Consider the following 14221-nt stretch of genomic DNA (forward strand, 5'->3'; position numbering starts at 1 on the left):
ATAGACTCTTATTTGCTTATGTTTACAGGGGAAAAAATTCTTAAAGCAATTTATTTCTATGACATTTATTCTCATAAATTGACATTATTAATAGATTAAATTTATTTGGACCTGTGAGTAGGAATTACTAAATTCTAGTCTTTCTATTTCTAGATGAACATCCATTAGAAAAAATTATAACCTAGGTGTGAAGAAACCTGATTTTTCATCTCTGTCTGTAGTTTTACTAATCTAAGTCAGCTCACACAGATAAATATTTAACACAATGTCATAGTCTTACTAGTGCTAATAATAAATTCTTCATCTTGCACTTCAAGCCTATTCTTTGTTCCGCCCTTGATTGTAACCAAGTATATCCAATCATCTCAGAATAAATCCTGTAATAGCAAGTCAAACAGTAAATATTTAGTAAATTGAAAATAGTGCATCTCATATTTGAGTATCACATATACCTACTTCAGTGTGTTGAATACAATTCCAAATATTACACATCATTTTTGTCTAAAATAAAACACAGTGGCATTATGAAATGAGTTAGAGAAATGCATAACTGTATTGGTGATTAGTGATTTCTATTTTTCCTCTCATGTTTAGAAGGAAAATACTAATTCCTTATACTGGTTATATTCTTTCGGCCCCAGGGTTCTGCTTTCCACCTTTCCCTGCCCAGCTTTGGGTCATGAGAGGCAGACCTTGGAAACTGCTTCACCTGGACCCCCTGCTGACTGGCTTGCCATGTGATTTTGTCAAAGTAGAGCACCACAGAACATCAGAGGTTAGGAGAAAAGAGAAAACACAAGAGAAATTTAGAGTATTACTGCTCTACTTCTTCCTTGCTGTGGCACCTTCCTGAAGTATTTGTTGAATTTCTAAATAACTCCAGCCCCCATTAGATGCCCTCTTCTCCATGGTTTCAGCCTCAAGTGTTCTGCTGATAAGGTTTACTCTTCTTGCCCATTCAACCATAGATGTAGTAAGGACTTCAGAATGTTGTGAGTTATGGATACAGTGCTCTTGTTTTTGTTGGTGTTTGTTTTTTATTTTTTTCTTAACCCTGTAAGGAGGACTATCTTTAAAATTTCTTCCTTCAAACCCTTTCTTTCCTGTCAAATTCTAACCAAATAGCCTTCGCTGAAGTGGCTTTGTTAGATAAAATGAATTACACATTATAATAACATGTCTCAGATGCATTTCCTAGGTTAACCTCTGTTACTCACCTTGGTCATATTTTTCTTGCCTTTCACATCCTACCATGAAGCCTATAAATGGTTATACTTGGTCAAAACAGCAAGCAGCTGTGATTGTTGAGATGGAGTCAGCATCATTTTCATTACAAGTTTCACTGAGAGTAGTTGAAGGAATTTGTATGTCACATTCCACATAAGTGGAATTTGTTGTAACTTGGCTCTGGTTAAGCAGGACTTCAAATTGGCCAATTTCAACAGATATCCTTCAGCCCTTCTAACTTGATGTCTTTACAGAATTTCATGCTGTCTACCCCTTCCTCTAGTTAAAACTGTTTCTTATCTAGGTTTCCATGTTATTATCTAGCATATTCTAATATGAAAGGAATGAGCTTTAACTGCAATCAATCTTGGTTCCATGCCTATATTCACTAATTAGTATCTTTGGGTTATATAGTTCCTGGTGATCCTTTTTTTTTTTTTTTTTTTTTTAATTTTTAGAGTTTTCCTTAAGGAGTAGAATATTATTGTGAATATTTTCTATTGATCTGGAATAGTACCTCCAGCTGGCAGTCTAAGGGTTCCAATATGACTTTCCATATGAATATTTTTGGAGGCCAGAGAGTTATCTTTGGTACCGAAAAATGAATTGGCTATCAATCTTTATTATTTGGGAGGTTTCACAGAAAATCCTCATACTCTATTTCAGTAAAAAATTTGAATTCCAATCTATAAGTGGGTCTTCATAAAAATTTATTCATGGCTACAATGAACTGGAGCTGATTAGAGAGTGTCCCATTTAGATAATCATGTACTCACTGGTTCCCAGAAGGCCATTTTCGTTCCTACATACTATTAGTCTGGTTCCTGCTTGCATTTAAATATGCAATCTTTGATTTTGACAATGCACACCATCTAATTCCAGCACACAAATCTCCTTGATTCATCTAACTGTAGAAATTCAAAATAAGGACTCTTTCTTTTTCTATTTATAGTATTTGTTTAGGCATCGGTGGCATCAGAAAAAGTTCCGATCAATTAGTGTTTAAAGTAGATATTCAGGCAACAATCTTTTGGATAAGTGGATATTTCCTATGCCTTAAAGTCTGCAGAACACTAAAAATTGCATAACACATTATTTCTGGTTCTGGACCTCAAGTTCTCCTTAGGGAGAACTCAATTTTAAAAAATCTTTCGTTCTACCCAATATGTACCTTGGTCTGTTGAGTAAAGCTCCTTCTTATTGGAGGGTTTCATCCTTTAAGAATACCCACCTAAGCTGGAGGCAAATGTTTTCATTGTAAAACCCCATTACTATTCATACCACTTTTGCAAAAACAAACCTTGTTTTGATATTTAATTAGCAGATATTTTAATTGAATAAAATTGAAAAAGAAAACAAAAATGTTTATTCTGTCTTCTAATGTAGCATTGGATTATTCTCCCATCCCAAATATTTCTTTTTTAAAAAATGTAGGGGTCCCTTGTTTAGATAACATTTTTAAAAGAGTAGTAATAATTTCTATTCAACTATAGTTTATATATCTCACTTATTTCATGAGGCACTCATGAAATAATTACTAATCATAATAGTGCTCTCTTATAAGGTAAAGGATATGAAAAATTTTTTAAAAAGTATAGTGGTTGCCTATGGGGGTGTGGGCTAGGGAGATTGACTGGAAAAGGGCATAGGGGAACTTTCTAGGGTGATAGAAGTCTATACCTTTATTGGAGTGATGCTTGCGCAGGTATGTGCATTTGTCAGGACTCAACAATCTATATTTGAGATTTCCATACTTTACTATAATTTTACCACAATACAATAACAGAAAATAGTATTTTTTATTTTCTCCCCACAGATAAGAACCATGCCTTTAAGCTGTATAAGTCATACTATCATCATTGACAATAACGTGGGCATTATATGAGTTATGTTTTACATGTGATATCTAAGTTAATTATTCATTTTTGTAGGTTTCTTTCACCTAGTTTCCTCTATATGAACAAAATCTAAGATAAGAAAACCAATGTCAAGTTTGAATGCATATAACCAAGTCAAGCATAAGGCAAAGGATGTGTTTTTATCCAAACACAATTAAGAAATGGCTTCCACTAATCTATTTAAGAAGTCAATATAAAATAGCTCCATAATTTATCATACCTTTTACATATAATTTTCACTGCAGATAACATGTTCATAATAAGCCTTAGTGAGAAAAAATAGGACTGTTGGAAGACAGAACATTTTATTCTGCTTTCATTAAATCTCTTTTGTTAATATGCTAGTCCAATGAGTTATAGTCAATTTTTCTAGAGAAGTAAAATGTTCACAATTTACTGACTAGTTTTTTGAACTGTGAGATGTTAAATTTTATAGGATTGACTTAAACTGCTCTACCTGGCTTATCAGATTCAAATATTTTCTTTTCAAACCAACACAAGGTGGTGAGTTACATCATTCCTTAGGAGACACTTACTTTCATGTTACACTTCCCATGTTTCCCAAGACTTGGTTGCATATACTGTTTTCCTTTCCCGCCAAGATCATAATGAACAATGAAACCAACACATCATTAAGAAAAGAAAAACTTATTTCTCTAGGATTTGCATTATATCTTGGAGGCATACAGAAAAATCTCTTGAATTGTGATAGATTTGCTTCTCAAATTTTCAGCAATCCAGAGTACACAATGGCTGTTGTCTTTCTAGCTCACTACTCTCTGAAGTAAAAATAATTTTAAGCTGCACCAATGATGCTTGTAGGAAGAACTTTCAAAAGATGCTTCTTTTCCCCCTACATTTCCCCAGTATCATTTCCTGAGTCTCTTGGGGTTTTCTTACAATATCCTATCACTGTAGCCACTCCCACATTAAATGAACATGAATTTTTTTTCCTGTTTATTGTTTACAGTTGCATTAAAATTGTATGCCCAGGCCTTAATCAAGTATTTTTTATACAATGTTTATATTGTATGCATAAATGTTAAATAAATGGAATAATGAGTTAATGAATGAATGAACATATGGAGTTCTATATAATATCCATGTTAATCCACTGATAGCCAGGAACTTAAACAAATTCAAGTAACCCAACCCATGCCTCTTACCTATTACAGAAGTCTATATAATGCTTATGCAAAAATGTTCTGTTTTATAATTCCCAACGTTTTATAAATAGAAAGATAGTAAAGCAATATAGATGGTATTGAATATATTACCTTTAGGCCATTATTTTTCAAGGCATATAACTTGAAAATGCGTTCATTTCAGAAAGCTACTTTGTGGTAATTAGTATTATTATTTTTAATGTAAGTTCCTTGAGGGCAGTAGGAATTTCTTATTCATCTTTATTTGCTACCTTTACATAATATAGTGTCTTGTAAATAATAGGCAATTGTCAACTGAATGACATAAAATTAAACATAATTTCTCTACTGTTGGTACCCTTAATATTTATAAACAATATATTACATTTCTGATCATTTATCATTTTCAAAGCACTTTTGCATTTGTCATTTGATTCATCCATTAATTGATTCATTTAAAAAATTATTGCATCACAATTACATACATGGTTACAACAAGCTTACATTCCAGAGAAGAAAAAGGACATACAGTAGATTATTATAATACTGTATAGTATAGCATGGGACATGTGAAAAGGACATAAAATTAAGTCTCAAAGGTAAGGAAACCACCCCCCCCACCCCCGAATAGAGATGACTACAGAATGAATACGACTAAAGTTTTAACACTCTGTAAAGTTTTAGCTTTACTCATGACGAGAAAGAGGACAGGAAAATGGAGGTTTCATGAAAAAGAAATAGCATACACAGGGCCTTTTAAGATGATAAGCTGTTCTAAGAACATGCAATGGGCTTTCTGTACTTCAATGCCTTTATTTGTAAAATGGACATAAAAAAACAGTAGTCAGAAAACATTGTAACAGTGAGGATTAAAAAAGTTTATACATGGAACAGTGCCTCCTGTAAGTGTTAAAAATTAATCTGTTACATATATCTTGTTTCTTTTAATTGCTGAGTAATATTCATTTTATGGGTGTACCAGAGTTAGTTTATCCATTCATCCATCACAGGACAATGTATAGCTGGAGTTGAAGATATAGGAGAAGACAGAGATGAGGTAATGAGATGCCAGATAACAAAAGAGTAATCCAGTAGAGATAATACTGGTTGGAAATATGAGTGAAGAAATGGGATTGAGAAAATACATCAATAAGTTGGACTGCTATCCAGGAGATAGAGATGATATTTGGTAATAGAATGTTTAATATAGAGTGAGAGATAAGGAGGAATGAGAATGATCTACAGATACAGACTTGGGAAACAAAACCCTTTTTAACCATTCCCTATTCATTTCTCCAGATTTTTTCTGTGCTAGTCTCCCTCTGGCTTTCATTATACTCATTACAATAGACTAATATCAATTCCTGGAAATGCCCGTGCTTCTTTCTTCCTTCCTCTGAACTTTTCCATATGTGGTTTCCCATTCTATACACCTTGTCCTAACTTATCTAACTTTCATTTACCTTTATTATCTCAGCTTATTTATCACCTCCTCTGAGAGATCTTCCAGATTTATCTTCTCTTCTAGTTATAGTCTCTTTAAAAGGACAATGGCTAATGTATTCAATTTTATAGTTTTTTTTACGGTTGCTTTCCCTCCTAGATTATAAACTGCATGAAGGAATGGAACATGTTGTTAAAATACCATCAGAACTGGCCGGGCGCGGTGGCTCAAGCCTGTAATCCCAGCACTTTGGGAGGCCAAGACGGGCGGATCACAAGGTCAGGAGATCGAGACCATCCTGGCTAACATGGTGAAACCCCGTCTCTACTAAAAATACAAAAAACTAGCCGGGCGAGGTGGCGGGCATCTGTAGTCCCAGCTACTCGGGAGGCTGAGGCAGGAGAATGGCGTAAACCCGGGAGGCGGAGCTTGCAGTGAGCTGAGATCTGGCCACTGCACTCCAGCCTGGGCGACAGAGCGAGACTCCGTCTCAAAAAAAAAAAAAAAAAAAAAAAAAAAATACCATCAGAACTATATCAGTAGTATCTAGCACAGTGCCTGGAAATAACATATACTAATACTTTTCTGTTGAGTAACTAATTACTTATGATAGAGAATGTGGCCAGGAGGATTGGGGATAGAGGCTGAAAAAGTTTTATTTGGATATATAAATTTGAAAAAGACCTTTGGAAAACCAGTGGAGATAACTGGTAGGAAACTATGTATTCAAGTGTAGGGATCTGAATAAAGATGGGAGTATATGATTAACATAGTTGGTTCTCATTATTCATGGTATCTTATTAACTAAATATTGTACATGTAGGAAATGTGTCCTTACTTTGCGTGGTTTTATGGTAACTGCACAAAGCAAAGACATGGTTCCAATATGCCATTCCAAAGGTTCCAATATGCCGTTCCAAAGGTTCCAAAAATTTTCAGTTAACATGGTGCCACGCAAAGCAAGAACTATCTGTAGTTTATACCTAACAGGCATTAATGCAGATAAGATTGTCCAAGGAGAGTGTATGATGAAATCTATCTATTTGAAGATTTAGTCAATAAGAAGATCATATATATATATTTTTTTAAAAAGGTAAATCAAGAAGAAAAAAGGGTTGAAGGAAAACCAAAACTTTGTTTTCATGGAAGGCTAAGAAAGCTTTTTGTTGTTGTTGTTGATCAAACTCTGAACAGAAACTGCGGATGTATGTGAGTGAAAGTTAGATTTCAGTGTATGTGTGGGAATGAATTGAAAGAAAGAAAATAGAAAGTGACTGCAAACATTCAAGAAGTTAGATTATTAAGAAAAGGGGCAGAGAATAATCTCTGAAGAAGAGTTTTTGTAGGGACATTTTGTTTTGTGATTTTTTTTTGTCTGTTTTAAAGATTGATGAGATTTGAAAGTACTTAAATATATGACTATTTACTTCTCCAGGAAGAAGTAAAACAGTGAAAATAAAGAGGATGGCACTGAAAACAAATGTATTGTCAAGCCATGAAAAGAAATGGAGGTTTGTGCCCACCCAAGGATACCTAAATAAATAGACAAATACATAAATAAAATGGAAGAATCTGAAATACATTTTACTAAGTGAAAGAAACCAATCTGTAAAGGCTATATACTGTACGATTCCAACTATATGACATTCTGGAAAAGGCAAAACCATAGATAGTAAAAAGAGTGGTGGCCAAGGTCTAAGGAGTGGAGGGATGAATAGGCAGAGCACAGAGGAATTTTAGGGCAGTGAAACTACCGTTTGATACCTTAATGGTGGATACATGTCATTACACTTTGGTCAAAATTCATAGAACGTACAACATCAAGAGTGAACCCTCATGCCAACTATGGACGTTGGGTGATAATGATGTGTCAATGTAGGTTCATCAATGGTAACAAATGTACCACTCTGGTGACAATGACAGTGGAGGAGGGTGTGCTTGTGTGAGGAAAGGAGATATATGGGAAAATCTCTGTACTTTCTGTTCAATTTTGCTGTGAACTTAAAGCTGCACTTAAAAATAAATTCTATTTTTTAAAATAAGGAAGATGAAAATAGAAAATAGAAAAGGTAATCTGCAGGCTTAGATTGTTGAAGAAGCAGAGATGAGGACATTGGTAGCACTGGTTACTTTTTATATTTGTGAAGTCATCTTTTCTACTACATCAGTTTAAAGTGGGGGGAACAGATGAATTAAAATTCTGTTAGGATTACAATTACCTGGAAGTCATTGTATAGTTGCAAAACTCTGGTGATATCTTGTGTGGCATTCCTGTTTTTCTGCTAAGAAAGAGACAAACATCTATAATGAAGGGGTTGAGTATTTGAGAAGAGTGGACGTGGTTTGAAAATGCCACTGGATAATACCCTACCCGGAAAAAAAGGAATTACTGGACAGTCTTGGAGTCTAGCTGAGGTCGGAGGACATGGATTTATCACAGCACTAATGTTTAAATGTGTGTTATTTTTCTTCAGCAAGACTCCATAGTCACAGTTGAAGAAAGAAGAAAGGTAATAACTGAATTGATCCAGCACTGGGGTTTTCACATTTAGTATGAACAGCAGATTCAGAGGACAAGGGAACTAAGGAAACTTTCAAAATAATGAAGTAATGAATCATAGGGAGATGTAAGGGAGAGAATAAAAAGTAAAGAGCAATAGAACGGGAGAAAGAAGGGGAATCAGAAAACTATTTCTCCGGCTGATGTGACATCCCTAAATAGCCACATTTTGTTCCTTGAAATAACCCTGTGAAGTAGGAAAATATATATAATGGCCATTGTACTGAGGATGAAATTGAGGAACAAAGAAGATATAATTTGCCTTTACAATCTCACACAATGTTCACTAGCCTCATATGTGTTATACTTAGGACTGAGAACCAGACCTTCTGCCTCTAGGCCTGGGGCTTTCAATTTCCCTGCACTGCATCTCACAATTTATGGGACTGCACTCACCTGACACATGGCAAGTGTGTTTCTCATTCTTCTCTGGAGTCAGAGAAGTCATTCTCATGGGTGTTACTTTCATCCTTCAGACCATTATCTGTGCACTCGGACTGAAAATGTACTCTGCAGGGCATGAAGCTATACATTCAATTCCGAAAACATTTACTTCATTTTTTCGGTGATATTGCACTCTCAAAATGTCAAATTATTCGAAAAGAAGGAAACTTTCATGAAGCAGAGTTCAAAAGGATGTGACAATTGATTACATACTAAATTCCCAATTTCAAGGGTATCTCTAATCAATAAAGCCTTTAAATGGAAAACTCAGTATATGGGAAAAGTACTCCAAGAGCCAACTCCAAATTTTCTTGGAACTAATGAAGAAGAAAGGCAGCTGCAGAAGCTGACAGAAGGAAAGTGTGGAGGACAGGACGGGATAGGTTATGTCCTTGAAACTAGATCTACATTGTCCGGTGAAAAGAGGGATGGTAATTACACCAGAAATTTCTAATCAATAAAATGGCTCAGTAAGAACCAAATAATGGTTTCCATCACCTCAGGCTTCCCTGGAGATAAAATCATGAAGCTCTCTTTTTGTGACTAAGTTGGTCATTAATCTTATTGAGGGGTTTAAAGTCTGAGTTTAAAGGTTGAATGGTACATGTAAAAGGAATATTTCACATTCTATCGTAAGTGGCCAGAACTCCTCTCAAAATTTAAAAATAACATTTTAATTGTTTTTAAGCATTATAATTTTGCTGTTATCCACTTCTATATATGTTAAGGCCTACGGGTTTTAACTAATTTTGAAAATAGTCTGGTACCCAAAGAGAGAAAATTGTGTTAAATGTGGCATTTGCCATGACTCAGCCCAAAAGGGTGACTTATATTCATATAGATGAAAGCATACACTGGAAAATGCTTTTAAAGTCTGTATTAAAGATTATATATCATGAAATGTCTTTTCACAAAATGTTAATAGATATTAAGCAATAATCAAGAACGTAAAACAAAGGATAAATGTTATTTTCAACGGTTAATAATTTTGAGCAACAATGAGTTAAATGGAATTATGCAGGACATTCTACTTCAGGCTTGCTCAAATTCGGCAATAGTTGAATGTAATATGTGAATTACCAAGAGAGGAATGTAGTTTGATAGTTTGCAATGTTTCTCAGGCTTACTTTCCAACAGACTATTTTTCTTCAAGGAACATCTCAGAGGACTAGGTCTCTGAGGAACACACAGTAAAAAATGCTGCCAGTGTACTTATTTTTCTTTCCTTGAGAGAAGACTTTTCTGTACTTTCTGTTCAAATAAGACTAAATTGGATGTAATATGAACATGAGACTATACATGTTTTTAGAGACAACATAATCATAAATTTTGGTCAGTGTGCAGAGAACTAGCAGCAGTGCAGAAATTCAGGCCCACGATGATCCTTCCTAATATTCTATCGAAATCTTGCTCCTCCCATCCCTGGTCTGGGGAGTCCTGGCCTGACCTTCTAGCATGTTGCTTTCCTTTAATTTCCTTCTTCAGACTCCAGTGAGAATTGTCACCATTTTCCATTCCAGCTTTATCTCCCATAATTCTTTCTATACCCCTTATATTCTAGAAAGCATTGATATAGTGATAGAGGTAGAAGTAGCAGCTAGCACTTTTATGGTACTCATTAAAAATTTTACATGTATCATCCCAAATTATTGTCACAAAAGTTCTATGAAGTACTATTATTATTTCTTTTTCTTTTTTTAGATAAAAGGAACTGAAATAGCTGGAGTTTCATTGACTTAAGGATTTTCACTCTTATCCATTCTGCTCTAAGACTTCTCTAAGTTCAGGAGAGGCTTATAAAGTCAGATCTAAACTGAGTTCTGAAGACAGAAACCCAGAAAGTAGTTCCAAAAACAGAAAAAGCATGCAAATCAGAAGCAAAAGCATGATTTATTTGGACTGCTGACCTGCCTGGGAGACTGTAGGCTCTGGGAAACAGATGGGGAAAAATGACAAGAGATGAGACTGAAGAACACTGGAGATCAAATGATGAAGAGCACTTTATAGCAACACAAGGTTTTGAAATTTATCATGTGGCCAATTGGAAGCCAGTCAAGGGGAAGGGGTCATCGTAACGTAACTAAGCAAATGAATAAATAAATGAATATATACATAAGTGGTTCTACGTGGTAGGAGAATAAGAATATTTATCTTTTTGTGACTTTTCAATCTGATGATTTTGTGAACTAACCAAAAATTTTATTTAAATGTTTTCAAGGACACTTACTTTATCAGCCACATAATCTTTTGTTTATATGATATAGCCACATCAACTTGATTTACATGTCTACCTAAAGAAAAGAAGCTGAGGCAAAATTAACGTAAGTAGAGAGTTTATTTGGGCCAGCTTTGAGGACTGCAACCTGGGAGACATACATTCAAGTTACCCTAAATATATGCCCTCATTAACAACAGATACAGTGGGTTTTTAAACAAACAAAAAAAGGGGCAGGGGCAGATCTTAAGTTGTTTACCAAGAATTTACCTTGGTTCATTAAAGTGACATAAGCCAGTGGTCCCCAACCTTTTTGACATTAGAGACTAGCTTCGTGGAAGATACATTTTTTTCACAGATTGGGGTGTGGGAGGGATTTTTTTCTTCTTTAGACAGTCTTGCTCTTCTTGCCCAGGCTGGAGTGCAGTGGTGCCATCTTGGATCACTGAAGTTTCCATCTCCTGGACTCAAGCAATTCTCCTGCCCCAGCCTCCTGAGTAGCTGGGATTACAGGCGTGCGCTGCCATGCCCAGCTAATTTTTGTATTTTTAGCAGAGATGGGGTTTCATCATGTTGGCCAGGCTGGTCTCAAACTCCTGACCTTGGAAGATCCGCCCACCTCAGTCTCCCAAAGTGCTGGGGGGGGACTACAGGTGTGAGCCACTGTGCCCGGCTGAGGGATTGTTTTGAGATGAAACTCTTCCACCTCAGATCATCAGGCATTAGATTCTGATGATCTGAGGTGGAGCACACAACCCAGATTCCTCCCATGTACAGTTCACAATTGTGTTCTTGCTCCCATGAGAATCTAATGCCACTGCTGATCTGACAGGAGGCAGAGCTTAGGCATTAATGCTCATTGGGCTATAGCTCTCCTCCTGCCGTGTGGCCCTGTTCCTAACAGGCCATGGACCCTTACTGTTCCACAGCTTAGGGGTTGTGGACTCCTGATACAAGCTATAGATTGTCTATACATTGTTCTTACTATCACAGATTCCCAGAACATGAAGATAATGGGTGAAGGTCACATTGTGCAATTTATTGTAACATTTAAGGTAATTTATCAGCTAGCCTGGAAATCACAGGGAAGGAAAAAATAAAATAAAATGCCTTTAAACAATTAACCCTGGGCATCAGTATTAGGGCTGATAAATTTTGCATACCTCATATTCTTCAGACTGCTCTGAGCTACTTCGGTCATGGAATTATTACTATTATTGTATAAAAATTTATTTAAACACTACCTGAGATATTGTTACTCTCTGGTCTTTTTGCTGAGTTTCCTTCAAAATTTCCTTTATGCATTATAAAAGGGGAAAATGTTTAATGCTGCTAATTAAAAACAACATGTACATTTACATTTAAATTATTGTTTTGTAATTTTATTGTTCACTGGAGAAGATCCCACTTTGGTAACCTTTGCATATCCACTTCCAATATCAGGAGAAATGGTTCATGAATCATTTGCTTTGTTCATGACATCCTTCAGATCAGTGAAACATTATGCTTACTTTTGTTGTTAAAAAAATAAGAGTTGAGACTTGCCTTCAAAAATGGTGGAGTAAGAACCTCTGAAAATCTACTCCATGAAATCAATAAAAACACTGGAAAAAAAAATGTCAAAGTCAACTTTTTCAGAACACTAGAGATTAAGTAAAGAATTGCAACAATGTTGAGTTTTACTAAGAAGAAAAAAGCTGAATTTCAGTAAGATTAGTGAGTACCGTTGCATTTTAACTTGCTGAAATCACACCCTCCCCTCCCCAGCTCCATGGCACCCTGGGAAATAAGCACATAACCATGGTAGCTGTGAAAAACAGCCACCTAGTAGCCACTGGATGGAGCAGAATGTGTTGGGAGAAAAGCTGAGGGTTGGGAAGAAAGCTGAGACAGGGCTTGCATAATGTCCTCTGGAATGTGTCTAGACTTGCTGGCTCCTTGCTTCTAGCCCTCCTAGGCTCCTGTTCCCTTTATCTCAAGTAGCAGAACATGTTCCTTATAAGTGCTAAAGCATCACAGCTGTAGATCATGCATCTGCCCTTTTGACGTCCACATTCTCACCACCTGTTTCTCTGTTGGATTACCAATGAATAGTGTGGGCTCCCAGAGCTCAGGGCCTTTGCAGCCTCCACAATCGTGATGGCCCCCCCGGTGTCCCACCTTTCTCTCTCAAACTGTCTTTTTCTCAATCCTTTGACTCTGCTGGACTTTGTCACCCCCATGACCTGGTGTTGGGTCTGGCCACCCCAACAGAATGGGCTTGGAGTTCCCAGAAGTCTCATCCCTAGAGAACTGTCACTATTTGACAGTTTCAGAAAGCGCTCTGTTTGGGAGCTTCCAACCTTTGAAGAGTTCCATTTTCAGGGCTTCTCTTTAATTAAACTTACTCAGGTCACAAACTATGTGAACAGCCTTAACCACAGTGTATTGGTCAAAGAAAAAAAAAAAAATCCACAGCAACTAGCATTGCAGTAGTATTGTCTGAGGCAGTACTGCTAATCAGAACAAGAGACTTAACAAAAAAACCCTTAAAATATTGGAAAATGAGATGTCCATAGGGTTGAAAATCTCTGACAATCCTGGGCATCTATGAAGCTATGCATTTGCACAAGACTTTGTACATGACCATGGCAAACCTAAACTCTTAAATCATCAACTCCGGCTGACTGACGTTCTGCACAAACAGGAAGCAGGATAAGGTAGAATTGTAAACTACCTATGAGAGTTTGAAAACTTGCCCCAACATATGCGCTTAGCTTCTTAACAAAGGCTGAATGACTTACTATCCTAAGGACCACTAAGCTAATGGAGCATAGACTTTAGAGGTGGGACATATCAAAACACAAGCCTTAAAGTGTTAATCCAGGAAAGTCACTAAACAACAGATGGCAGAAACAAGAGCAACAAATGACAAAATGACAAACCTTGTATGAAATGGAGTGACAAATCTGATTTCCAGAGTTGGCATATTGTAAAAGAATAAGTTAATATATACAAAATAATATTTTAATTTTTAATATTATATTACTAAAATGTCCAGTTTTGAATAAAAACTTGTGAGACACACAAAAATCAGGAAAGTATGGTCCATCCAGAGAGAGAGGAAAAAAAAGGTAGCAATAGAAACTGTTCCTTGGAACATTAGATGTTGGACTTACCAGACAAATATTTTATCAGCTATTCTGAATAGGTTTAAAGAACTAAAGGAAACCGTGTCTTAAGAACTAAGAGAAAGCCGTGAATGATGTCTCCACGTAGGGAATAGTTAACGAAGAAATAAAAAAATAT

Source organism: Macaca nemestrina, chromosome 4, assembly GCF_043159975.1.
Source record: "Macaca nemestrina isolate mMacNem1 chromosome 4, mMacNem.hap1, whole genome shotgun sequence".
Taxonomy (NCBI): domain Eukaryota; kingdom Metazoa; phylum Chordata; class Mammalia; order Primates; family Cercopithecidae; genus Macaca; species Macaca nemestrina.